This window comes from Typopeltis vanoorti, chromosome 9 (assembly GCF_054136105.1).
Source record: "Typopeltis vanoorti isolate ZY-2024b chromosome 9, IOZ_Tvanoo_1.0, whole genome shotgun sequence".
NCBI classification, from domain to species: Eukaryota; Metazoa; Arthropoda; class Arachnida; order Uropygi; family Thelyphonidae; genus Typopeltis; species Typopeltis vanoorti.
The window spans coordinates 118,064,479-118,091,601 of NC_143557.1; the positions used below are offsets into that span (position 1 = coordinate 118,064,479).

General features: G+C 35.3%; 1 protein-coding gene and 1 long non-coding RNA gene across 2 annotated transcripts in view; one reads left to right on the forward strand and one right to left on the reverse strand.

Moving 5' to 3' along the window:
- The window catches only part of LOC150103461 (phagosome assembly factor 1), a 408,178-nt gene that overhangs the window by 107,799 nt on the left and 273,256 nt on the right, over positions 1–27,123 (forward strand). The window lies entirely within an intron of this gene.
- LOC150103463 (uncharacterized) overlaps positions 19,639–27,123 on the reverse strand; it is a 53,577-nt gene continuing 46,092 nt past the window's right edge. Inside the window, exon 3 of the long non-coding RNA XR_016548839.1 lies at positions 19,639–19,928. This is a non-coding gene — a long non-coding RNA (uncharacterized LOC150103463). The remainder of the gene's footprint in view (positions 19,929–27,123) is intronic.

The following is a 27,123-nucleotide window of genomic DNA, read 5'->3' on the forward strand; positions in this document are numbered from 1 at the left end:
CTCTCTTTCTCTCTCTCTCGGGCTGGTTTCAAGATACCCCTCTATGCGTGTATTCTCTAAAGGACTTACCAGAGAATGACTTCTCGAAATCCCAGGTCTGGAGTTGGATAGTACAGGATATTGTTGTTGTCGTCTAGGCCTCTTCTGGTCCTACATGTGGGATCATAATATACAGCACTGCTTCAGTGTGAAGTTATAAAATTAAAAATTACAGCAGTCCTAGGATAGGATTTTTTCTTGTGGGTAAGTAAGAAAAAAAATGTAAGTTGTTCTGCTCCAAGTTAGGCTTAAGTAATTCTAATTATTTTGAAGCTTTTGTTGTTCGCTTATTATTTTCCTTTCTGATATTTCTGAAATTTCTTTATGCTACTATCGTGCACGTTTCTTGGCAGCCATCAAATAGCATTTTAAGATTTTAAAACCAAATTTCTTGGCAGAATATTTCAATAAAAAAAATGACATTATTAACACTGAGAAAGAGAGAGAGAGAGAGAGAGAGAGAGAGAGAGAGAGAGAGAGAGAGAGAGGAGTCATGCCTTGCCAAAATAGCAAATGGAATTTCCTGAAACTGCAAAGATATTTGTATACAAAGGTTAAGAACACTGAAGGGTTCCAACGTTGGGCTCCGAGCCAGTATTTTATGTCAAAGACTGTTAATCGTACTTGGGCATGATTTTACTTTTTCATGCTGCAGTTACGTTATTTCCTCTGTTTATGTAGGGGTTAGCCGCTACAGGAAATTTCTTACCATTGGAAAAGTGTAACTGTACTGAAGACATTATACAAGATTACAGGGTTGTCTATTTATGATGAAATGAGGGGAAATATCCATTTGTATGTGTGCAGAAGCGAGAAGCGATTTCGCATGAGCGGATATTGCTCTTTTTGTTTTTATTATTTCTTCCTCTACAGATTTTATGTGGTTGTAGATAAGTTATTTGACTTTCTTTTTTTATGGAAATGGCCTTGACTAATGCCTCAAAAAGAAATCATTATGAGGAGGCACGAATAATTACATAACAATAATTTTTGGAATGTTTGCTCATTTTAGTTTGCCTGAAACCACTCCAGTTGCATGTTACTTAACGCTAGATTAATGTCGGAGGTAAGACCGTTCACCTTCTCCTTCACTCATATCTATCCTGAAAGAAGTAGCAACTTTATTGCAGTGGAGCCCCTCGATCAAGTAAAGGTAGATAGGAACTAATGTAGATAGTATTTTATTATTTATTTAGTTATTTATTGGCATGAACAGAGACAGTATCATCGGCTACCATTCGCGCAATGATGAGCCTGCACGTCTTCGAAACGAAGAAGGCATCATGCATAAGTCTGTGCATTAAGTCATAGTTTTATGAGAATTAGAAAGATGAATTCTTCACCTACGTATTGCAATTAGTAGTTTCTCACTATAATTTTTTTTCCTCATTTGTTTTTTACCGAAAATATATGGACATTCTACATTTTCTCTCTTCGTAAAAGCAGCATTTGAGAGTGAATTAGAAGAAACTGAATTAGTTCTGTTATCTACGAATCCTTCCAACTATCCGTTAGGAAGGATTCATTTCTCTTGGTGAGCGTTATAAGGAATTTCTTACCAAAAGAGTCATGACTGCTTCAATACGTTATGCATGAGTATTTTTTACTAGCCCACAAATTCTCATCACTTTGTTACCATTGTACACTTAATTTCGAGGCTTGAAAAAGTCTATGAATGACCCATGTTCGCTCGTAGCTAACAATTGTCTCTTAAGGGTGCTATACTTTCTGCACATACGCTCTCCCTTTCTTTAATAATAATAGAAGTATTCATAATTACAGTTTTATAATCAAGTTGGTATTTTAATTAACATAAAATAGTGCTATTTAATTATAAAAATAATTTTCATAATTAAATTTATAATTCGATCCGTTCTTAAGTTGAAAGAACATTTCTTGTCATTGACCTCTGAAGTGAATACTGACTTTTTCAACAACAACAATAACAATAATAATAAAAATCAGTGACCGAAATACAAGGACTCATCCAAACGTTTGGCTGCAGTAGTTATAAAAGGCAGAATGGACAATATTTTGACGGCATCTAAATGTAGTTTGTTAAATAAATGTTGGGCTTATCAAGAGGAGTACAGTGTGCAAAATTTCTAAAATAACCGTAGTAAAAACAGAATACGTAAAAGTAAAATATTTTTTAGTTGCCCACCTACGAAACGTTATTTACAAACCTATAGTACATTTTGTACCTTGGATGGGCTAGAAACTCCTCTGTAGAGACCAAACATGGAACTTATTTCCAAGCTACTTCAGGTCTCCAGTAAACGTGACGGTGAGTTCACACCGGGCGATGAAAATCATCTACCACCTGAAGCCAATCGGAAACATCCGTGTATACGGCAAGATTCGAATCCGCAGCCTGATGACCGGAGAGGGGTACACTAACTACTCGATCTGGCTAACCAACCCAAGCCGAGTGGTTATCGTGCAACTCACACACACACACACACACACACACACACACACACACACACACACACACACACACACACACACACACACACACACACACACACACACACACACACACATATTCATTGTTCGACAACATAATAAACAGATGATAAAAAAGAATAGCAAAATAAATTTTGGACATTTATGCGGCATTCAAAAGTAAACATTAATAGCAGTTGCTCTTTCATTTCAGTTATTTATTCCTTTATTTTCGAAAATATGAAGTAGAAATGTTCAAATTCTTAGGGGCTTTTTTATTGGCTACTTAATGTTTATTTGAAACTTTGTTTTGTTTTTTTTTCCTGGGGAAAGGAAAATAACTAGACTTATTATACGGTGATAACATCAAAAGTTAAACTCGTTTTACCTCACATTTTGTTACGGATTATTAAGAAATTACTACAGTGAAATAGTTAAGATTATTATATTGGGTACTTATAATTTTAAAATAATGATCCTTAAGGGCCCACATTGATTTTTTTTTTTAATCACGAATGCATTGCCATAAATTTGTTTTTAAGAAAGCTTTTCTATGATCGTGATATATTTTGTGACTACTGCAGTATATCATATGAGTAGTGTAGGTGTGTGTGTGTGTGTGTGTGTGTGTGTGTGTGTGTGTGTGTGTGTGCTTTTGCGTGCAACATACGACAGTTAATTTAATTCCTCAGTGGTGGATCTGAAGAGTTGGCATTAGTCTTATCTTCAGTTTGATCAAGATGAAGAATCAGTCAAGGTCACCTATCTGTAGATACTTCATAGTTTTATTTTATTTTTATTCAAACACCCACAGTTAACCGAATGGATAAACTTTTCCTTGTCACTATATTTCAGTTTCATGCCCGTACTGACTGTTTACCGTTTATCCTTTTCCTGCATATGCATATATTTGTTAAATGAAAACACCGCTACCTTGTTACTAACCGATATCAGAGTTACGACACAATTTTTAACGTGTTTATTGAAGGACGATAGCCAGTAAATAAATCACTCCATTTGTAAGATGCACGCAGGGAATTTTTCGATCCCGTTGATGATGATAGATAAATTTATTAAAAAAATCCACATAAGAAATCAGAGTTATAAATATACACGGACACTAAAATGTATTGTTACTACACGTTGAGGCAGCGGTGATTACTCAATGTTAGTCGCATTTTATTTTAATAGCGTGGATGCACAACATATAGCCTCTCCCAGCCCAGTCAATTCTACTTTCCTGTAATGAGGGCCTCTTTTCACAAACTGATTTCTAGTGGATTTATAAATAACCAAGTTTTAACTCGTAGGCATTTTTTATTAACAATAGATATTTCCTCGACATGTTTCGCTATCTATATGGCTGATTATATTTTCAGGAGGTTATTTAACGTAAGTAAAAAACCAGCAAAAAAGCAAACGTTTTTTAAGTAAAAATTAATATGTGTAACATTCAAGACTTCTCCTATGCCAGAAATCACATGCCGTTTACACAACAGAGTAGAGACTGCACGTAACATGCCTAATGATGCACGTGATTCAACTATCATTCCACATATCACTGAACTATCCGAACTACTTTGACTTATGATGGAAAGGGTGGTATTTGTGCATTGGTCAGACCTGACATCCCATCAAAGAATGGGAAACTTAAAAACCCCTTCTTCGTATCTACTTTGACTGAAAATTTCCTTACCGCATTTTGTTGTATTCATTTTTTGTCTTTATCGCTCTCTGGAAATTGCAATGATCATTGTGACTCCTATCTAGTGATTTTCTGAAAATCAAATACCCAAACAGTGTTCGCCTTCCTGAAGGACTCCAGTTTCTACAACTCACACTGCATTATCTTTTCCAGTTTTACAGATCAATCCGAAGAAACGCCTAGATATCTGTTGTAAGCAATGACCTTATGCAAATTGTCTGCCTATCCACCAAAATAAATAACCCTCACTGTACTTGCAGCGCTTTTGACACTTCTACTTAAAGATATTTCCCTTTAAATAAACAATGTATATCAGTTCTCCTCTTTGTAACTGGGGCCATAGTTTAGTTCGAGTTTCTTTTTCTACGAAATCCTTCCCCAGCCACTCTCAGTCTTGTCCTTTCACACTAATAATGTCCAATGGGATGACTTCGTAATTTCTACTCCTTTTCATTGTCTGATTCTCTTCTCCTAATCCGAACATCTTCTAGTGATCAAATAACTGATCTTGCTGACATGAAACCTTCATTCCCTCGTTCCACCCCAAATTCTCAATCACTATGGTGATTGAGAATTTGTGGTAGAACGAGAGAATACTGTACCAAGCCAATCCAAAGGAAAAAATTTGACATACTGAACTTGTTCGAAAACTCCAGCTTCATACTCGTCTTACAAGTGCCGCCACACAAAAGTGAATAATAACATTAATAATAATAATGCTTCCATCTTTCCCGCATCCAGATAGCATAAGGATGACATTATGGTAGCCTTCTCCTCCAACTCTTACAGATGTCCACAGCAAATTATCGACTAGTAATCATTATACCAAGAATAGCTAATTGCACACCTCCTGTAGATTTTTGCCAGAGACATAAAAAGAATTCCTGAATAAGTTGATCTTCAGTCTTGAGCTGAAGCACAAATGGATTCCGAATTAAATCCTTCAGAACTGACAAGTTAATTTTATCTTGTGTTAACAGTTCTACATATACACTACATCCGCGACCTTCCCTACAGCATAGAAGTAAGCCATATTCAGCAATTAAAAAATAATAATAAAGTTCAACTTTCTAAGGCAGTTAGTGTTATATACTAGTATTTCAATGATCTGACAATAAGTCTCTCTCTCTCTTTCTCTCAAAATAAAACAACACACACACACACACACACACACACACACACACACACACACACACACACACACACACACACACACACACACACACACACACACACACACAGAGAGAGAGATATATATATATATATATATATATATATATATATATATATATATATATATATATATGTGTGTGTGTGTGTGTGTGTGTGTGTGTGTGTGTGTGTGTGTATTTCACCACTTCCTTCTGAGGCAAACTACCTCACCTTCAGCGTGTGTGGGAAACGTTGGAATATATGATTTATATATATATTTACACCAACCATATAAGGCAACCATAAACTTCTGCTTTATTAGTTTTGGTGAACTATTAGGATTTAATATCGACCTTCCTCTTTTCTTTCTTTCTCTTACAAGGCTGTCATTGTCAACCAGCATTTTTATGTTTATATAAAACAGGTCACTCGCTGACAAGCTGTATCCTACTAACGAGATTAACGACTATTCATACCGGTAGAGGAGTGTTTCGGCCTTGAGTAGTTGTCTAATTATGCGCTCCTTATCCTTAACGTAACAGTTAGGATTACAATTCATTTTATTCGTCCTACTATCATGGGAAGATTATTTCTTTCTGAAGGTTCTCTGAATTGCAAACTGCGAATAAACTGTAATTTAAAATGCTTTTGTTTGCCTTTGAATTTATCTGAAATTTGAAGCAAATGCAGTAATATTAAAATAATACTTTAGATACCGTTTCTATGTTGCTACATTTCATATTTTATAATGTTGTTTGCGGAAAGAAAACATGAAGGAAAGCATTCGTAGGGATTGTATTTGCATTATAAATCTCTTCCAGTAAACAAACTATAATAACATAATAGAATTTCTTCATACGTCTATTTCAAATACCTGATCGCTGTTTGGAGAAAGAACTCTAACTGGAGAGAGGACGGGAGGAAATAGTACTGATTTATAATTTTTTTTCCCATTCTCATCCTTCTGACTCGCATTTTATTCTTACACGTAATTGTAACAGCACCATAATGGATTTTAAGCGCGGATTCAGAAAAAAAAAAGACATATGACAGATAACAGAAATACATATTACCTTAGCCTAATGGTTAGGGTAAGGTGAGAAGAAGAAGAAAGAGAGAAGTGGATAGCAATAATACTTTACTAGAGAATAATAACAGTAAAGTGATTTCCCGTTGTCACACCTTAATAACCAATGTTCATAATCTGAGCTGGTTTATTTATTTATTTTCTAATGTATTGAACTCACTGGTATATCTAAGTACAGGATAGCGAATGTCACGCCATATCCACCAGCATGTTAATATATAACGCGAACTGTTCTCATGTCTGTTAATAGAACTAAATAATCCCAAACACCCAAAAAAGACTTTCGGTCTTATGTTCACTAAGAACCCTAAGTATAATACAGAGTATCTTAAATGTTATCCTTATTCTTAACAAGTGATGTAGTAACTTGACATTCATCTTTCCTTCCATGGCTGCAGAGCAGTCAAGAGGGCTATGTGATCTTTGCCCTTTCGGTTCAAAGACCTGGTTCGAATTCGGTTTCGGAGGTGAGTAACATTTATAAATGACATCAATTGAAAGTCAGTTAGCGGATCTAATGCCAAAGTGAAAGATTTTTTTTTTTCCTTCTGGAAACTCACTGTGTGTGTGTGTGTGTGTGTGTGTGTGTGTGTGTGTGTGTGTGTGTGTGTGTGTGTGTGTGTGTGTGTGCGCGTGCGTGTGTGTGCGTGTGTGTGTGTGTGTGTGCGTGCGTGCGTGCGTGCGTGTGTGTGTGCGTGCGTGTGTGTGTGTGCGTGTGCGTGCGTGTGTGTGTTTCATCTATTTGTGGTAGTATCTTGTAATGAAGTTAATGCATTTTGAAAAGTAATAAGCACAGCAGCGGGTGTATAATTAAAGTTAATGTACTCGCAATCAAAATATAGGCTTAGGCATTTGAGGTTTGTGACCTGAATTTTCAGCCAAGAATACATTTTCGACTGCCTGTAGGCAGTATGCTAAATATTTAAATTATATGTGTGAAAGATCTTTTACAACCACAGGGATTTTCTAATGATGACGAGTTAAAATTCATTGCTATTTATTATAGCAGATTTATTCATAAGGCAGTTTGAGAGTAGGTAAATCAGCCTGTAAATTATGTAAGACCGGTGAAGGTTCTCTGTGTATGGACATGAGTAGTGTGACATTCTCATACTGATCGATTCAACTATATTAGTGTAGATGGTTAGATTGTTTACGAAAATCTCGAATAAGTGTAGTCCCTTGTGGAATGCTGCACACAACTTAATTATTTTGTTGTCATATTTATAATTTACTTTTACAAGTTATATTTTTGATAGTGAACCAATTGCTTTAGTTTCTTTAGAGAATTGCATGTTTTATGGAATCAAGGGGATTTAGAATAGTCTGATGATAGTGCAAAGGCTAACTGGTATTCATTCAGAGCTGCTTAGTAGTGTGCCATAGAATTACAGTTTCTTTATCTTTATGAAATCCCAGTTGTGTATTGGGTATTGCATTGAATTTCTATGTGGTTCCATCATTAAGAATTCCTTCCATGATTTTGTCTCTTGCCGACAGTGCGGATATAGACCAGTAATTTATTAATTATTCAACGATTTCCACACATATATACTTGTTTGTCCTGTGCTGTCCTGTCAAGTGCTGTCTTCACCCAGGAGATGGGCTATTAGGCATCTGTATATATTTCTGTCTTGGGTCACTCTCTTATTCACTGCACAGTTCAGGCCTAGCCAGTTGTTTTTGAACCATTTGTGTGTCGCTGTCTTTATTTTCTCTCGCTTTCCTTCAGTTCTTTTTTCTGATAAATCTTTTTGAAGACTATCACGCTTCACAACATAAAAATCCATTTATGATTTTTTTCGTTTCTGTATATTCTTTATTGGTTCCATTTTAGTACCTCCAAAACTTCATTTCATTTCTTCTGGATCATGAGATCTTCAATGCACTTCTGTACGTCTACATCTCGAAAGCATCACCGTCTTCCTTGTTTATTCTCAGAGAAAAGTAGATCGAATAAAGCATTTAATAATTCTTAATCTGTATTTTTTCTTATTTCTCTTGATGTTAGTATATTTTTTGTTTTGTTAAAGGCGATTTTGCAATTTCTATATTTCTCCTAATGTCTTTTTTTTCTTTTCTTTTTTTTTGCGCAAGCACAGATATTATTTCTTTAGATAAAGACTTTAGTTTTGGGGGAAGACAGAGTGAGGGAAGCTGTTCTAAAGAACAGATATAGATCTTTATGATTGGCTAGAGAACGGAGTGGTGTTTTTCCATATCTCTATGTTGTATTCTTAAATTCCGGCTGTGCACAGTAGAACTTGAAACTGAACTGAAAACCCCTTCAACCACACAAGGTTACTAAATTGTGTTTTATTATACTCAGTACAGAATACAAAAGTGTGTAGTTTGTTTAAAGTTATCAATTTTATCAATAGAGTCCTGACTTGCATATATTTTCTATCGATTTAATTTTATTTTGTAGTTCCTTTACGAATTGTTTTCATTGCATAAGAAAAACTGTATATTTATATATATTCTATCAGTATAAATATTTAAATTGAAAATAAATTGAAATCATTATGCAAGTAATGCAATGTCTTGCATTAATCCAATAATACATTATAGAAATTTCATTCAATTCACTCTGTTATTCTGTATAATTTTTATTACATTTTTATTATTTAGTAAACAAAACATTTACGTTTATCAATATTTCCATAATTCTAAACGACTTTATAAACGTTTAATGAGGTGTCATTAGCCCATTGTGTGTGCGTGCGTGCGGGCGCACACACACACACTTTTTACTTCTCGAAATTTATTTCTGGAAAGTGCCCTTAAATCTGTTTGCTGTTTGTCTTGATCCGGAGATCACAACGCGATGTTGTCCGAATGTTGCGTTTTGTGGGTAGGGGACGTTACTGTAGCCATTACTAATGCTTGGCGAAGATAATTATCTGCTATTAGTACCTCAGGTTATTTGGAAGTATCTTTATTTGTGAAAATTGAAGGTGAGTTAGCTGGTTTCCTACGCAGGTGGCAAGGTGTGTCTCCTCAGAAACTCGAGTTTTTCTTCCCGGAAAACAAGCAAACCGACCAGCAAAGAACATATACTATTTATGTATGTTAATTGCAGACTTCATAGTTTTAGTTGCTCGGCCATAATTCCAACTAAAGCAAACAAAACTATATCGGTGAAACAACAGTATTCCAAGAAAGTTGTTTTATTTTATTTTATTTTTGTGATTGTTTAGTATTTATTAGTAGGACATTAGTTTTGCGTTGTGATTGTATTATTTACAAGTATATCCACGTTCTCTATACTAGAGAAAGAAAGAGAGAGATGAGGTAATGACATCCCGAGCCATAAAACTTAGTTACAGGACATTAGGAGTTCGCTAATGGTTCATTCTAGGAACTGAAGCACATCGTCAAAAAGAAAGTACCAGATAATATTATTAAATAGTTACGTATGCTCAACATGAAGTTCCACACCCGAGAAGTTGTCCGTCATCACTTATCCAATCAACTAAGTTGCTCCTCATTATGTTGTAAGCATAATGAGGAGCATTGGTTGGCCGAGTGGTTAGTGTATCCGCTCTCCACCCAAGAAGCTGCGGGTTCGAATCCCGTCAAGGGCAGGGTTGTTTGTGATTTGTCTTTCACCTTCATACATTCATTCATACAACTTTATAAACACTCTTCCAAGATGGAGTGGGTCACCATGGAAGAAGTAGACCCAAACCTCCCGCCATGAGGCCTTTACCCAGTAGGAAGATATAGACTGGAAAAAAAAATGTTCTGAGTACACTTTCTAAGTTACAGTTTTCTCCATGCAAGTGGCCACATTTGATTAATGAATTCGTGTATCTGATATACGTCAGCCGTGATCCATCTACAATTGGCATATTGTACATTGTTACCAGTAGGTTATTCACACATTGTATTAACAGATATTTATAGATGCAGGTAAGAGCCTCCATAGCTCAGTCGGTATAGACGAACCCCTTTAATCGGAAAGACCTGGGTTCGATTCCCGTCCAATTACTTGAGGAAATATCTGGTCTCTTTCGACTGAAGGTGAGTTAGCCGGTCTCATATGGAGGTAGGTGGTCCCCCCCTTCCCGGAAACTCGGGTTTTTCGTCCCCCAGAACAGGCAAACCTGCCTCGTCAACACGCATCTACGGAATAAGGCTAACCACTTTATCCTCGAGGCGGTAGCTGTTTCAAATCGTAATAGACTATGCCTAATACGAACGTAACGGGCCACTAAGCCTAATATACTTAAGAGAAGGAGGAGGATAGATGCAGGTAAGTTATGGAAAAGTGCAACTTAAATTTCAGTCCACAGAAGGCCTTGTCCGAACATCGATGTAGATATCGTGGGCATTATCGTCTTCTCTGTGTCTTTCTCTATGGCTATCGACATCATTGCCAATTCTTGAGCTTCCATTGCGTATTCACTATCGACGACGCTCTTTGGTTGGAAAGATTTGGGTTCGAATCCTGTTTAGAATACAAAGAACTTTTATTTTTCATAAGATGGTGAGATAACCGATCTCATTCGGCAATGGCATGTTTTTTCCTCTTGGAAACGCGATTTTTCCATAAGACAAACCGACCAGAAAAACAATACACCGTCCTTATATCCTCATCTGCTTCTGCCATAATTCCAAAACAACCGTAAATCTGAATTCTTCGGAAAGTGATCGCCTACTCTGCGTCCTCACATATCTCTCCTCTCCTCGCCAAATCAATGAAAATATCTCTCCTCTCCTCGCCAAATCAATGAAAATAAGGAAATGACTGAAGGCAATTATTTATAAGAAGTGCATTTCGCAATAACATACTCCTATAGTGACACTTCCTCGATACCCATACTCAGTTATTACTTTAATCCCTTATGTATTCGGTAATCGTAAAGAAATTATCAACTTCTTTCTAAAGAACCGCTACTGTTTCCTTAGAAAGAAAACTTCAAGAAACGAGTGTGCGTGTGTGTGTGTATTCCTCAGTGTTGTCAGTAGAATTGTTATACTGAGCAACCCTAGAAAATGAATTTCGAATAATTATAAGATGGTTCTTTTTCAAGACTCAACTGGATTTAGAGCTACTTCGGGGGAAGACTAGTATCTTGTGTTGCCATAGCTAAATAACAAAACGTGTTCGCGATACCCATCGTTTTTAAACAGGACTGTGTCAAACCTACATGCTTCTTGCTTAACTCATATTTCGGAATTCATACTGGTTTAAACAGGACTGTACTGGGATATGATTTTTTAATTAAAGTGGTCTGGTTGTAATGAAAAAAAAATAGTAATTCGAAATACTGTATATTTCTAGTTGTGTTGCTAATAAAAATGGCCTATAATAAAATGAGTGAGAATTTATTATCAGAATCAAGTCGCTTTGCAAACAAAAATGGAATAATAATAATAAAATGGCAGTCCAAGAAACAAAAACATCGACATATCTTAAGTGACTTAGGATAAAAACTCCAGTACAGTCAACAACAAACTGAAACAACAACAAAAAATAATAATAAATGCAGAAAACTTGTCTCCTGCTCAAATGGCAGTCGAGCCGCCTGGTCTGTCGCCAAATTTGTTGAGGCAACTTTTGCTACTCCATGCTTATATTCTCTGTTTTATTCAGATGGTATCCTCGTAACATCAAAACAAAAAAAGGCTGATCTGGCTTCATTCTTCTCCTTCAAACCTAATATACTCGTAGATGAGCAAGGCAAATTATCTTCCACTATACCAAATAGCCCCCTAGAATGCCTTCTCTGATCTTTCGTTACCAAAAATTTCTTAATAAATTGGATATTAACAAGTCCACCGGTTCTGATGGTGTATCCCCCCCCCTCTAGTTGTGCTAAACGTTTGTGCTACAGAATGGAAAATTGTAGAAAACAATTTTCAACAATTTTCTACATCTACTGGATAGCATGGAAGCAAGATTAAATCAGCCCGCCTACCCAAGAAAAGGGATAATCAGCCATCAAACTACTTTCCACTACTCTCTCCCCCACTTCAGTTATCTCAAAATCTCCTGTCTTATTTATCATAAGGATGATCTCACTTCACTGCCTCTTATCTTTGATAATGCTTAGATCTGGAGACAAGATCTCCAGATTGACGAATAAAGTCCTCCATTTAAGTATGGAATAATTTGCTGCCTTCCTATGGATGGACGAATGAAACGAATAGCGAATCTAATGGGTGCTTACATAGTTTGAAAAAGGCATTAAATATTAGTTTAAAGCTAATGTCTAATATTTAAACGGCGTTAATAAATATTGGATATTTAATAGGCGTTTACGCATTTTGAGAAATAATAATAATTATTATTATAACTGTTTTCTTAATATTTCGAAAAGCATTTTGTATGTATAATAATATTTTTCTTACACGTTCTCTCCATCCTCCTTTAGATAAAAGTGCTATTTAAATTTAGTATTCGTGTTAATTCCGTCCATCGGTTGACAGCAGCGGGTGCTGTATATTATGTCTAAACACTTATAACTCCATCGTATGGTTATCGTATGATAATGAGAATCTAACCAGCGTTTTTACAATCAATGGACGTAGTCAGGGTCGTCGCCAGATTAGATCGCGTCCTGAGGCAAACAATCAAATATTACCCCTGATGTTATAAGACAAAAATATAAGAAAATCTCCAAGTGCTATTTCGTTTTTATTACAAAAGAAACATTAATGCAAAACGATTACATAATAATATTAATTAAATGTTTGCTCTACGGGGATATCGCACAATAAAACTATTTATAAGCTCTTCTAAATTTAAATTATAAGCAATGTCTGCCTCTATCGATATAGTTGTTAGACCAACCAATCTTTCTTGGGTCATTGCTGTTCGCAAATAATTTTAATCAGTTTAAGCTTGGAAAAAATCTTCTTTCCACATGCTAACAGGAATTGTTAGCGTGGTGACGGCGCCTGTCGCAATATGGCTGAACCAGCGCCCTTATTAAGCCGCGCTGTGAGGTAGGCTGCCTCTATGCTATATCCCAGTCAATCGTGATCGACAGGTCGATCGCGGAGCGATTTTTGATCGATCTCTTGTTTATTCCTCCTTACTTACAAATTTAATTAAAACTGAAACCATAATATTTTATTTATCATTATTTTGTATTATTTTTTAATTCTCTTTAAAGTGTATTGCTATTGTTTATTTATTTTTCGTTAAAATTGTCAAATCAGCAATTTTCTTATAAGTCCGGGTAAATGAATTACCTTAATTTGGATCAGTGGAAGTCAAACAGCGAGCCGAGTGAATACGATTATAAGCAAAGCACATCGTATGCGTTTCGTTTATAATCGTGTTTACTCGTACTACATCACACACTTCTCACTACCCACTGTTAGAATTTCAGTTGCTCTAAATTTATCGTTGGATTTACCATTGTTTTGTTCGCTAATTGATAAATTATAAACATTTTTTATTTTAATAAAATATTTAAAAGTTTTTTTTTTTTTAATTTGAGGATAATCATGAGTGTATCAAAGAAATCGAAGACGTATCATTTTCACAAGGAATGGGAAATGGATTATTTCTTTACAATGGTAAATGGAAAGTGTTGTTGTTTGATTTGTAATTCATCTGTAGCAATTCCAAAAAAAGGTAATATTGAGAGACATTTTCGATCGCTACATGCAAAATATGATGAAGATTTTCCTCAAAATTCCGAAATACGTGAATCAAAAATTATAAATTTAAAGGGAGGACTTTCTGGACAACAAAATATGATTTCGAAAGTAATAAATAAACCAATATCAGCCACTATTTGCATCTTTGAAAGTGTGTCATTTATTAGCAAAAGCAAAAGAAGCCTTTTACTGATGGAGAGTTAATAAAGTAATCGTATCTTGCTGCAGCAGAGTCTTTATTTTCTGATTTTAAAAATAAAAATGAAATCACTTCGAATATTAAAGATTTACAATTTTCCAGAACAACGGTTATGAAAAGAGTTGAAATTTTTTATTTCAACTAATAAGTAAAAAATTCAAAAAAATAAGTAAATATTTTATTCCAATATATTTATTTTATTTGTTGTATTAAAATAATTAAAAGTGATAAATAAATTATTAAATACACAAATAAAGTTTTTAGTTTCTTTAAAGTTTTTAGGGCTGGAAGAGTGGGTCCTCCGAAGTGAGTGAGCGCATTTAACTGCATAGTTGTGCGTAATCAGATATCAGGTTGGGGGAACGTGATCTATATAAGAGAGTAGATCGCCGAATAACTTAGTATAGAAAAGTAGCTCGCATAGTAAAAAAGGTTGAACACCACCAACTATATCCTGTCGGCGGTACTGGACGTCGTCAATGTGTAATAATCATTATATTTCTTCTTATCCAGAATTCTGATTGAGACTGGAGTTATTTAGTAACACTGAAACATTAATATTTCTGGATATATGCATATAATCGAAATTTTTAAATGGCTAACTCTCTGTTTATCCCTATCGACAAGTCAGAATTGTTCTGCCTTTTTATTCTGCCTCTATTTTGACCTTATCACATTTGCGATAATACGCCCTGAATTGTAAACTGTTGTCATGTATATAAAGATAGTTTTTTTTTTCCCAATAAAAGTGTTAAGGTTATTTAAGATAAGCGTACATTACAGTTAGCTTACGTCACACAATGCCTATGTACGAAAGATCTCAGTACAGTAGTTATAAAAAGTTATCGATAAATACTAAATTTATTTTCGAAATCTCAGAAGTTGAAAATCTGCTGCGAAATGACATCAAAATCGTTGACGGAATGACTGTTGTTGTTTGGCCGAAGAATGAGTCCAGCATATTATGTTTATTAATTGTGTTCTTCTTGGTTTTTTCTATGAGAGAAAAAACTGCTACATCGTATGAAACTGGCTAACTCACCTTCAACTGTAAAGCCCTTATCAAGGTTCTTCGCGTCCTAGAGGATTCGAACCAAGGATTCGAATCCAATAAGGGTATTATCGGTTACCGACTGGGCCACTGAAACTCCAGAGTAATGGCGTAAATGCATGATTTTAGTTATTATTCAAAGCGCTACCCAATCCACCCCCAAATCTACTAATTGTTCACTCGATCCGCCAAGTTTACAAACGCTGGAATTTCAGAGCAATAGTCATATGGCACTGATGTTTTTTAATTGCAATTAATTGGCATTTTTATGAAATAAATTATATTCGTCTTTTCACACAATTCTATTCTATGTTTCTGTAGACACATTTCAGTTCTATCAAATGAGGAATTCCGTATGCGCTTAACAGGGAGGGAAGGGAACGTATCGGGATTTACAACAACGCTTGAATGAAAAGTCTACTCCAAGAATCTATAAGCAGACGACGAATAATTTTCTAGATTGGCATGTTACGAGTTGCTAAAAATAACATTCTCGATGACACCGTAAGACTGGAACTTTAAGTATTCATATAAACTTTAATATCCACCTGGCAATATCTTAACTGTATTAAAATAACAAGTGATAAAAAATGTCTATTTCCTTTCGAAATTCAGCGAAATTGGGGATTTTATAAGAACAATTATTACCTGTTTTATTATAACATTTTTTGGTATGAATATATATAAATATTTAATTGCATTTCAAATATTCGCTTTTATTTTTCTTGTGTGAATATGTTTTTACGTAAAGGTAACGTCTGTTAGATACTGATAAAACCTGGCCGCTATTGTTCATCTGCACAATTGCGTAAGTGAATATGGCGTCACTTTGATTCGTAAGCACTGTGTGTAAATATTACTGATAAAATACCAGCTGTGTTGTCGCAGTATTAGGTCATTGCTATTCTTTATGTGCGCAGCAAATAATCAAAACCTAAACGCAACGGTTTTGATTATTTGCTGATATATTTTGTGTAAATCTGAGTTTAAAAAATCGTGTTATAGTAAACTACTTTCCACCGAAATATTTGCGCAAACGATTTAAATATTTGATTATTTGCTGATATATTTTGTGTAAATCTGAGTTTAAAAAATCGTGTTATAGTAAACTACTTTCCACCGAAATATTTGCGCAAACGATTTAAATATTTTTCAAGAAAATAAAATGAAAGAAATAAAAAATTCTTTTTACTAGACTTTATCGCGTTTAATACTTTGCGGATCTCCTGACTTGACTTCTCGGAAGAGTGATAATCCCTCGCAGTTTACTTGGCATAAGTAGTGATGTTAGCATTCAAAAAGCTAAGCTGTGTTCTTGTCCCCAGGCAATTATTTCTCATCCGAACAAATGCTTTGTTGTTAGATTGTGCGATGAAATTGTTGTTTACGTCAAAGACAGCTTCGGTGTTTGACCCACTGCGCCTCCGGAAATGGTGACGGGTTAAGCATTCTCTTTGCTACTACAGGCTATGGTTTCAATTTTGCCGAGGTATACATATCTGTAGAACTCTTTCCAGTCTGACAATTTATTTTGACTGCAAAAAATAAAAATAAATAAAATAAAACAAAGAAAAAAAAGGGGAGGAGGATACACAACACTTCGCTTGTCTTACACCCATAGATAAAATTTATCACCCACCTAAAAGACATTCACAAAACATCTATGGAGACGGCAGGATTCCACCTATCCTGTTCTTCAGAAAGCGAACACGTTAACCATTTTGCCAACTATGCTGTAAATCCATGGTGATATCCCAAAGATTTTAAGTTGGTTTATTTTTCTAAAATTTCCCTCTCATATGAATCCTTTTTGGAAGACACTAGGATGTAGAAACGTTTTAGTTTGGATAAATATTTGCGTGACATATGACAAAGCGCTTATGGAAGAACAATGGGACCTGCGTCTTTTGATTGCAAATGACCTGGATTCCATTCTTGTCGTAACAAGAGGAATTGTTTTTTTTTTTAACTTGAAGGCAAGTTAGTCGATCTCGTCGGGTATTTCCTCCGCTAATCAAGCAGACAGTAGTATGGTAGGTGTTAATAACTACATCAAGATCAAGATAAGATAAGGAATCGTGACGTGATTGGTTGTTCATCTAATGACGTCTTTGTGTGTGTGACGTCATGGGTTTGGAATATTTGGAATTTCCCTGGGGGTATATGTGGTTTCAGTTCTTGTGTTTTGGTTCGCATATGGAATTATGGTTGATGGTAGAGATAAGGAATCATGTCTTGATTGGTGGGACACTTTTAACCAGATCAAGATCAAGATAAGGAATCATGACGTGTGTGTTATTATAGAGTTTGGAATGTTTGGAATTTCTCCCCCCCCCCATCTGTCAGGGACATCACGTGGCCGGATACGAGAGATATCTTTAAGATAAGACTGAATGAGAAATCTACAGTGTTGGAAAATAAATTCACATACATTTTATTTATTTATTAATTTTGCTCAATTATTCTGTTAGAATATGTAGTTAAACTGAATTTTAAAAGTAAAATAGAGAAAATAACTAATCAATTTGGAAAAAAAAATCATTTCACTTGTCAGAATTCCATACTCTAACAGTACTCCGAATTCGAAACAGGAAGTAACACTTACCCTAAACAAAACGGCCCATAGACTTTCCCACCAAGCTTGGGAAAACATAGCATGAGCAACTGTGGGAAAGAATTAATACAGAGAACCAATCGGATAGTAATCTAAATTATGTAGTCAACTAGCCTTTCTGGTTGTTTACAGAATTATCTTTCAACTCGTATGTTTTGTATGTTTTTGTGCTGTGAATATATGTTAGCCCCAGTAACTATAATTAAAAAGTCAACTGCATTTTCAGACTTGTGTTTGTGTTCTGTGCTGTGAATATATGTTAAAAATCAACAATTTGGAATATTCAGAAAACCTAGATAGTACCAAGATGTTCCCATTCTGGAAAGAAATGTAAGTTAATTTTTTTTTAACTTAAACATAACAATTGATAATTGTAATTTCAATAATCACTACTCGTATGTTTCGGTAAGTGTAATTCTAATACTGAATCGTTTTTCTTGTTTTTTACATAAGAATAATTATAGGGTACGTATTAAAGTATCAACATGGATAGATTAGCGACTTTTCATGTCTATTGTGTGTATGTGTGTGTGTGTGTGTGTGTGTGTGTGTGTGTGTGTGTGTGTGTGTGTGTGTTTGAGGGACACCAGCATATAATTAAATTATTCAGAAAAGCCTAATCGGTGCCGCCATCACGACTCTACTCTAAGAGTAGAGTCGTGATGGTGGCATTTCCCTTTAACAGGAAGAAATACTCCAAACTGTATTGGAAAATTAGTACAGTCATCTATAGACAACCAAAGACAAAACATGACGACAATGACTGATGTGTGTGTCAACCTGGGAAAATTCCAAGATATCTTATCTCAAAAACATTGCCCACAATTACATAGGCAAACCAAAACACCATGTGATATCACAGATAGACATATGTTCCCCAGAAATTTCCAAACACATAACGTCACGATTCTTATCTCTAAATATTACCCACAATACTATACGCGAACCCAACACACCACGTGATGTCCCTGACAGAAGAGGGGGCCCCCAGCGAAATTCCAAACACTATCATAACACACACCCACGTCACGATTCCTTATCTTATCTTATCTTGATCTGGTTAAAAGTGTCCCACCAATCACGACACGATTCCTTATCCTCTAATATAATTTCCTTTCCATTCAAAACAATAACGTCACTTATTTACAACTAACAAATGAAGTCACTTATCTTCATCCGATAACAACAAACATTCACGTCACGATTCCTTATCTTATCTTGATCTTGTTCTGGTTAATTGTCCCACCAATCACGACATGATTACTTATCTCTACCATCACCCATAATTCTATACGCGAACCAAAACACAAGAACTGAAACCACATATAATCCCAGGGAAATTCCAAACCCATGACGTCACACACACACAAAGACGTCATCAGATGAACAACCAATCACGTCAGAATTCCTTATCTTATCTTGATCTGGTTATTAGTGCCTACCCTACTACTGACATTCCCCAGAACACATACAATTTACAAGTAGAAATAATCTATATCTTGGTGTAGTGCAGCGGGGGATTTATAGAGTGTGATGATGGATTTATGTAGTGTAGACGGTAGATCGTGTTGTGTTGTATTGTGCAAAATGGCCTCGCGTGATGATTCGATGGGCTTCATGCAGATATCATGTAATAATACAGTACTAATATCGATTTCAAGATTTATTTTTTAAAGTTCTACTTATTTACAGTAAGAAAAGAGAGAAATAAAGAGTAGGAAGAACTACATTACGTAAACCTTTGAAATATTTTGCATACATAGGCAACTATAATTGGTCTAATACATCTGTAAACTGTCCATCATTATCACTGTGTCCTTGTTTCTTTAGCATGAAAATGTTATTCAGTTACATGCTCCTTGATGTAATAACTTTCCTGTTAAAGAGCCATGTGGTGATGGTCTTTGACCAATCCAGTATCGATGAAATGAATTGTCCAGAAACACTGACCGGATTCAAGCATCCTCTGCTAAGAGTGTAAATTTAGGCAACAACCATTTGGTACCATGAGAACTGAAAATTTTAATATAATATATAGTGGAGTTGTCAGAGACCAAAGAGCACTAGCATGTTTTATGATTTAGATTCATAATTTCCTTTCAAAACAGTTAAAATATTATAAATTATGGAATGAACGAATAATAGAAGCTAGAATAAAAATAGATAGAGGTTATTTAACAATAATTAGTTTACATGCTCCAGAAGTAGGAAGAGAAGATGATAATATTGAATTTTATAATCAATTACAAAATATATATAATAAAATAAATAAAAATGATTATGTAATATTAGCAGGAGATCTAAATGCAAGAATTGGAAACACAAAAATTAAGAATAATATAAGAATATATGGAGAGCATACTCTAAACAGGAATGGTAAAAACTCGATTGACTTTGTAGTCTATAATAACTTTAAAATAACGAATTCTTTCTATAAACATAAAGACATACATTAATATACTTCGGCAGCAAGAGGATGGAAATTAATATTAGATTACTTTATCCTAAATGAAAAGACATCAAAGATTTTCTTTAGATTTTAGATGGCTACAAATAAGAAGAACAGAAAGAAATTTTAAAACATTTGTTTATAAAACTAAATTATTAAATGACACAAATATACGATAGCTATATGAACAAAGAATCAACCAATATTTACATAAAATGAAACAAAATGAAGAAATAGAAATAGAATTTCTTAATATAAAAACGATACTAAATACAGCAGCAAATAAAAGCTTAGGAAAGACCAAAAAATTCAATAAAAAGAAAAAAACTGAAGATATGGGACAATATACAATCAAAGAAATAATCAAAATGAAAAAAAGAAACATATCATAAATGATTAAGCAGTAAAGGATTAGAAGATGAAATAGAATATAAAAGAATAAGCGCTAAAAGAGAAGTCAGAAAAAGACATAGAGAATCATGGAACAAATTTGTTTCTAATTTAGAAGATGGTTTATATAAAATAAGACCCAATGTATATAAGATTTTGAAACACTTAAGTACAGATACTAAAGAAAACATAAAATTAAACACCGAATTGAAATTAGAAGAATTTCTAAATATTCATACAGTACCGTGGACAGATGAATATTCAAAAAAAGGTAACTGGCAAAAATTTAATGAAAATGAAATAACTAAAGAAAAATCAGAAATAAGCCTGAAACAAACAGTAAACGAAAAATCACCTCGAGAAGATATGTTAGGTTCAGAATTATATAAATATGCAGGAACATGGTTCAAAGAAAAGCTCCTATTATTTTAAAATAAAATATATTCAACTAGTAACCCCCCCCCCCAATAGAATAAAAAAAGCAATTGTAATCCCAATCTTTAAAAAAAGGTAGTAGAGATGACCCTAAAACTATAGAGGTATAAGTATACTAAATTCCTGTTACAAAATATATAGCAGAATTTTAAATAACAACTAATAAAATATTCTGAAAACTTTATTTTAGAAGTACAGAATGGATTTAGAAAAGGACGATCATGTATATACCAACCTGCTGCCTAAAATTAATAATAGAGAAAAGAAGAGAATACAATTTAGAAACACATATTACATTTATTGACTTTGTCAAATGCTTCTTCAAAGTTAAAATAAGCATTTTATTTAACATATTAAAAGAAAGACAAATACCAAATAATATTCTAAAAGCTATCATAAGTATATATGAAAATAATCAAATAAAAATAAGATTAAATCATGAACTATCATATACGAGAGAGATAAACCAAGGGATCCGACAGAGATGTCCCATTTCAGCAACACTTTTTAATTATATGAAGAGCCAAAGGCTTCAATTCGGCGACATAAATTTATTTAAGTAAAGGGATATTGCATCCCATATTGTTTCTTAGCCGAATAAGAAACTCAAAGAGTTTCATGCCGAATATAGAAACTATATAAAGTTCGGCGATTCCAAGCGTAAGCAAATACCTGGAAAGCAGCACCTGATCCATTTAGGTAGTGCAAACTGAGGCAACTCATAGAAAGGGTGGAGCAAGCTCCAATCACTATTCTTGGTATTTACTCATAATGTGAACTTACTGTAGCTCCTAGGAGCTGTATTACTGTTCAACATTATGAGAGGAGGTCACTACCCAGACCGGTTTCAACCATATATATAGGTGAAGCGGGCTCTAAAAATAAGACGATCCCGAAAGATCGCCCAACTCAGCGTTGTTCAACTCGATGACAGGCTCACCCCGTCACCGAGAAGAACTTCTCAGCATTGGCTCTACCCAGTGGCAGGCTCACCCCACCACCAAGGAGAGCCATAATTTCAGTGGTGGCCACACTCAGTAACAAGCAAAAACCTACCTCCAAGTGGAGCCTCTCAAAGCCAGATCTGCCCCGCACCAGTTTCCACCCTTATGAATAAGTAAAGCATGTCTCTAAAAATTCGGACGATTCCTAGGCCACTCAGTTGTGGGCGAAAGACCGTCCATCTCAGCGTTGGCTCCACTCAGTGATGGCCTTCCACCCACCACCACCGAGCAGAACCGCTCATATTCCGAAGAAAAGCATTCACCGACAAAACCCCTCACCGGGCCGTACCGACACTTTCCCTGGACACTCAAATTGCTCCCTTAAGGCAAAGAGAGCGTACTCATATTAGCCTTAAGAGAGCGTACTCATATTAGCAATAGCCCAGCCTCAGTTAAACTTCATTGGCTACAGCATTGCCAGACCGGTTTCAAACTTATGAATAAGTAAAGCTGTCTCTAAAAATTCGGACGATCCCTAGGCCACTCAATTGTGGGCAAAAGACCGTCCATCTCAGCGTTGGCTCCACTCAGTGATGGACCACCGAGCCACCACCGAGCAGAACAGCTCATATTCCGAAGAAAAGCATTCACCGACAAAGCCCCTCACCGAGCCGTGCCGGAAAACACTTTCCCCAGAGACTCAAATTGCTCCCTTAAGGCAATTTGAGTCTTAAGAGAGCTAACTCATAATAGCCCTCACCGGTTTCAACCCCATGTAGAGGTGAAGCGGGCTCTAAAAATAAGACGATCCCGAAAGATCGCCCAACTCAGCGTTGTTCCACTCGATGACAGGCTCACCCCGTCACCGAGAAGACCTTCTCAGCATTGGCTCTACCCAGTGGCAGGCTCACCCCACCACCAAGCAGAGCCATAATCTCAGCGGTGGCCCCACTCAGAGACAGGCAAAAACCTACCTCCAAGCGGAGCCTCTCAAAGTCAGATCCGCCCCGCACCGGTTTCGACCTTCATTGGGGTCTCATTAGTGAGTAGGTAGACCAAGTTAATACCAAGTTTGTAGCGAACAGAACTTACATCCCTTCTATCAGAATTGCCATGAAGGTGTCTTAATAAATTATTAATTATATGAAGTGCCAAAGACTTCACTTCGGCGACATGAACTTATTTAAGTAAAGGGATATTGCATCCCATATTGTTTCTTAGACGAATAAGAAACTTAAAGAGTTTCATGCCGAATATAGAAACTATATAAAGTTCGGCGATTCCAAGCGTAAGCAAATACCTGGAAAGCAGCACCTGCTCCATTTAGGTAGTGCAAACTGAGGCAACTCATAGAAAGGGTGGAGCAAGCTCCAGTCGCCGAATTGAAGCCTTTGACTCTTCATATAATTAATAATTTATTAAGACACCTTCATGGCAATTCTCATAGAATGGATGTAAGTTCTGTTCGCTACAAACTTGGTATTAACTAGGTCTACCTACTCACTGATGAGACCTCAAAAAAGGTTGAAACCGGTCTGGGTAGTGACCTCCTCTCATAGTGCCGAACAGTAATACAGCTCCTAGGAGCTAAGTTCACATTATGGGTAAATACCAAGAATAGTGATTGGAACTTGCTCCACCCTTTCTATAAGTTCCACAGTTTGCACTACCTAAATGGATCAGGTGCTGCTTTCCAGGTATTTGCTTACGCTTGGAATCGCCGAACTTTATATAGTTTCTATATTCGGCATGAAACTCTTTGAGTTTCTTATTCGGCTAAGAAATAATATGGGATGCATTATCCCTTTACTTAAACACTTTTTAATATTTATCTAAATGAAATAATACTAAAATGGAATAAAAATTTCCATCAAGGTATTAAACTGTCTCCTACTGTGAACTTAATCACTCTCCGTTTTGCTGATGACCAAATAATAATTACAAATTCTGAAGATAACTTACAGAAAGATATTTTATATCTAAATGAGATAGCCAAATATTATGGTATGATAATATTAACAGAAAAATCAAAACTATGGCCTTTAAAGGACAAGATCCAGCAAGAACTAAAATAGTAATAGATAACAAGATTTTAGAACAGGTGAATTCATTTAACTACCTAGGATGTACGATTACATATGAAAAGGAGAACGTTATAAACCTAAAAATTGCAAAATATTTAAAAATAACAGCTGTAATTAACTCTATATTTAAACCTAACCTAGTTCAAAAACAAACCGGACTAAAAGTATACAATATGTTAGCCCAACGAGTCCTATTGTAATGAAGTGAAATCTGGACAATAAACAAAAAGACAAACAAAGATTAATAACAGCTGAAATGAAATTTATGAGAAAAACTGCAAAGTATACTCTATTCGATCACAAAAGAAATGTAGAAATTATGCAAGAATTAAACCAGGAATCAGTAATAGAAAAATTTAAATCATAAATGGATGGAACACGTTAATAGAATGAAAGCAGAAAGATTACCAAAACAAGCCTTAAATTACAAACCATTAGGAAAAAGGAAACCAGGAAGTCTTCTTAAGAGATTCATCGATGACTGCTAAAGCCGGAACAGGCCACCTAGGCCTAAATCCTTGACAATCATGATGATGATGATGATGAACAACCATTTGGTTAATATCCAGTTACTACTGATTTATTGGATCGGCAAAGGTAACTCAGGATCATCATATGAATTGTGTAATGTTCAATCTCCTCGATATAAAGTGGATTGTCTTTGGAAAATCGTTACCATGTGTCCCATATTCATCACTAAAAAAATTTTTACCACGTAATGATAGCGTCGATCCTGTTTAGCATTTCCTAACAACGCCGCCTGGTGTTATGCCAGATGAAGTGGCATGAAAATGTCGCTTTACATCACATGAAAACAAGTTTTCATACTAGATAAAGTCTTTTAAAACTTTTCCTTAAAAAATGAATGACTTTATTCAGCAGTTCTATGAAAATTATATAAAAATTATATAGATATTTGAGTTTTTGAAAACCTTTATTTTCACAACGTTAATACACCATTGGCCCACTTTTGATCGAGATTAGAAATGCTGCTTTCGTGAGTTGACTTGCTTCCGAATTATTGATAAGAAGTCACGGGTATTTTAACTTAATCTGCAATTAAGTTGGACGTATCGCCTTAGCTAGCGTTCTTACTCTTTTTAAAGATTTTTTTTTTTGTATAGTTTAGCTCGGGAGTGTGGTAGTCGAACTTTTACACTCATTACTTAAAACTATGTCACCACCACACCCCCTTACAATGAGACGAGGTCCATTCTTATATAGATATTCAACTGAATCGACTCCATAGAAACCACAATGTTGACTGTACAGAAGTATCCAGTATATCAATATACAACATTGTTTATATTTCTTGGAAGTCCAAACTAGGACGCATCCATCTGATTTGAATACACATATCATAAATCCCCAAGCGTGTGTGTGTGTGTGTGTGTGTGAGAGAGAGAGAGAGAGAGAGAGAGAGAGAGAGAGAGAGAGAGAGAAGAGAGAGAGAGAGAGAGAGAGAGAGAGAAAGAGAGAGAGAGAGAGAGAGGAAGCTCAGATATCCTTGTATACCACTATCTTTCTCATAGATAGTGATTAAACCATAAGGTCATTGTAATGAATCATGACCAACTTTAAGTCACGCAAACCGAACCGAACCGGAAATGTTATGAGGTTGAATGCCTTTTATATATACATATTAGCACATGGCAGAATTCTCTCCATGGAAGCCACTTCTGATTGACAGAATTCACTAATGCATGACGCTCACACACCTTTCTTTAAATCAGTTCTTCTTATTATCCTAAAAGAGTATTTCCTTAATTATCTTTAAAAATCATGATGTTATCATTCATTGCTACATATAATCTCTTTCTCTTTAATAGTTCATTCAACTGTGTTTTTAAAATTGCTGTCGAATATTAAGTCTAGTAAAGGTAGGTTTTAATAAACGAAACCTACAATCTGCCATCACCAACTTTCTCAGAAACTTGGAATTATAAAAACTCCATTACATCGTGCTCACATTACATGCCCTAAACCAGAACAGCTACAGTAAGAACTTCTAAACTTCATTTTAATGGCTTCTGAGAGCGGATCACATAACATATGTTTGATTCTTATAATCCGATCGCAAACAACAATGAACCAATAGGAACCTATCCCATACATTTCTGGCAATTCTTAACCAATCTCTAAGATCCTTTAAAAAAAAGTATAATCTCTTGCTACGTTCATTCCTTCAATAAGTTATCATCATTGTTTCCATCTTCTAAAGATAAGCGATCCTTTTGGATAAACTGGACATTCACTACAGAAAAGATGGCAAGTACACCAGTCTTACATTTTTAATAGGAAATCTGAGAAATCTGGCCTGGCACAACATGGAATTGATACTGACCACAATATCCTTTGGTCTGAGATGCGCTTGTTACAACGTTGCTGCCATAAGTTCGAACGTTTATCTAAAGAAAGCGCAGATCCACCGACCGAATCGGAATGATTTCATCTTACTATCGACGATGTGGGAGAGTCTTGTTCTTATCACATATCATTAACCTTTCTTTTTTTTAAAAAAATAATACCATCTTTTCTTCGTTATTCGTTTGCATGTCCGGTCTCTTTTATCTGAAATCAAGCACACCCACACAACCCAGAAGATCGCCGATATCTACTCTATACAGATGAGAAGAAGGCTTAAAGCACAGAAGACAAATTCATCCATCTGTCACTGAGTTTGGTGAAAACTTCACGCAGTCTACGCAGGAGATTACACAGAAGATTTTTTGAATATCATCACCATTGCCACAGAGAATTAAGCTAGGTGGTTTTATAGAACAGAATTCACTTTGTGAATTTTTTCCATGACGGTGATAACCCATTCAAAACTTCTCTGCTAGAAGTATACAAAATTTGCTTCTGGTTTGCGTAACTGGAAAAATATATCCTTTTCAGTAGATCTT